Source organism: Symphalangus syndactylus, chromosome 17 (assembly GCF_028878055.3).
Source record: "Symphalangus syndactylus isolate Jambi chromosome 17, NHGRI_mSymSyn1-v2.1_pri, whole genome shotgun sequence".
In the NCBI taxonomy this organism is placed as follows: Eukaryota; Metazoa; Chordata; class Mammalia; order Primates; family Hylobatidae; genus Symphalangus; species Symphalangus syndactylus.
Genome location: NC_072439.2, coordinates 11,443,316 through 11,445,364, shown reverse-complemented (window position 1 = coordinate 11,445,364; position 2,049 = coordinate 11,443,316).

Sequence of the window (2,049 nt, the reverse complement as noted above, 5' to 3'; positions counted from 1 at the left end):
GCTCGGCCGCCCTCCCGCCGCGCGCGCTCCTCAGCGCCGGCCCCTCGTGCTCAAGGCCGCTGCATGACTCCCGCCCGCTCCCCGGTGGCTGCGCGCGAGGCTGCCCGGCTGCGCGGCGCACGGCCCGGCCCGGCTGCGAGCGCGGCCACCAGGATGTGGCAGGGGAGCGGCCGCCGGCGCCCGGGCCCGGGTCTGACGTCAGCGCCCCCGCCCACCCGCTCCCGCCACCGCTGCCTCCCGCAGCCTCGCTCTCTGCCCGCCCCGGCCCCCTCGAGCACCAGGCAGGCCGAAGTCGGCCAGACTTGGGGCTTCGGCGTCCCTGGCCACTGCGCCCGCCCGCGCCCCCCGGGGCAGGCCGTACCCGGGGGACAGCGGGCGGGGGTCCGAGGACAGACTCTGCCCAGGTGGGGCTGGGGACCTCGACCCTGAGTCTCCGATTTCGCGTCTCTGTGTGATTCTCTCTAGAGTCCCAGATGGGGCTTTCCTGCCTGGCGCCCCCAAGTCCATCTCCAGGGAGTTTCTGGGAGTGTGGCTGGACGGTCGCCTGTAATGCACGTGTCCCCCCCCTTCCCTACAGACCCCCAGGAGCTAGATCCCCACTGAAGCTCAGCTCCCCCCGACTCTCACTCACACCTACGGAGTCACAGCCCCGTTCCCACAACCTCTTTGTGGGGGAAGTGGGGGAAAAGGGAGGTCCTCAGGCTAGGTCAGGGCCTCCGTGCGCCCCAGGGGTCAGCATCTGCCCATGTGTGGGCGCCTGGGCCTCCGTTTCCCCAACTGTACAATGGGCTGCCTGGCCTCAGGGTTGCCAAAGGCCCCTTCTAATTACAGGGCCTTTTTACGGTGCAGCCGCCAGAGGCACTGGAGCCTGGGGGTTACCACTAAGAGCCCCTGTCACCCCTCAGCCCACAGAGGCTGAGGCTGGATGCCCTGTCTTCTGAGACGTCCCTGGGGCTTCTCTTCAATGTGGGGGGAGGCAGGGGTCTCCTTTTTCTCACCACCTGGAGACAGGTGAGCTCCAGGGGCCCCTGGGAACTGGGATAGGTTGGGGAAGGGCTCCTACAATCAGAGAGACCCCCAGGGGACTGGATTCATCCGGTGGGGGAAGGTCAGGGCTGGGGATCTGGAGGGGCCAGACCAGAACCTAGAGGATGCCCTGTCTTGTAGGCCAGCGGCTGGGGCGCAGAGTCCAAAAACCAGCCTCAGCCCCTTCCTGCTTCCCCATTGCCTCTGCCCCCCCGGGGTAACGCTTGTGCACTTTCTAGAAGAGGAAAAGGATGGGTCAGGCATTCGGTTCACGGGAGCCCCCAGTTACCCCCATCTCAGTGGGTTGCATCAGGGCTCAAAGCTGAAGGAAGAGGGGAGGACACAGTCAGGCTGTCACTTCCCCTTTGGTGCAAACCTTTTGGGCAAAGCCCAGCCCCAGCTTTGCACCTGCATCCAGATTCCCTGGCCCCTGTAGACGTGGCTACACATTGGAGATGCGATTTTCTGAACCAAGACTAGGTTTGGTTCTGGAATAGGGCCCTTTCTGTGCCTCAGTTTCCCCTTCTCTGGTGTGGGAGGGGGTGCCTTCCAGCCTGCCCAGCTGGGGGCAGGAGGTGAGTCTGTGCTGACCACAACAGCCAGAGAGAGAGGGGGCCTGAACGATCTGGGCCCCCAGCCTGAGGTGGCCTGATCCAAGTCCTGGGGGGAGGGGATAGGGCTGAAGGGGACCCCTGTTAGTACTCACTGCTTAGGGCTCAGCATCAGTAAGTGCCTGCGATTTACCAGGCACACTCTCCTCTCTCAGCCCCAGAGAGGGGGAAGTCAAATCACAATTTTTCTGGGTGTCTCTGGCCCAAGGTGGGGGTGGTGGTGGCCCTAAAGTTCCCCCGTTCATTCCTACATCTGCCCAAGTGCTAACTCCCGCCCCCTGAAGTGTCGGTCCCTAAACTTTCCAGTTCCAGGGTTCAGGTATAATTTCTGGAGTTTACATAATTACACCCATCTTCCAGGCGGGAAGAGAGGGGCAGGTCTGAACAGTCGCATACCCCACTCCCCGTGCAG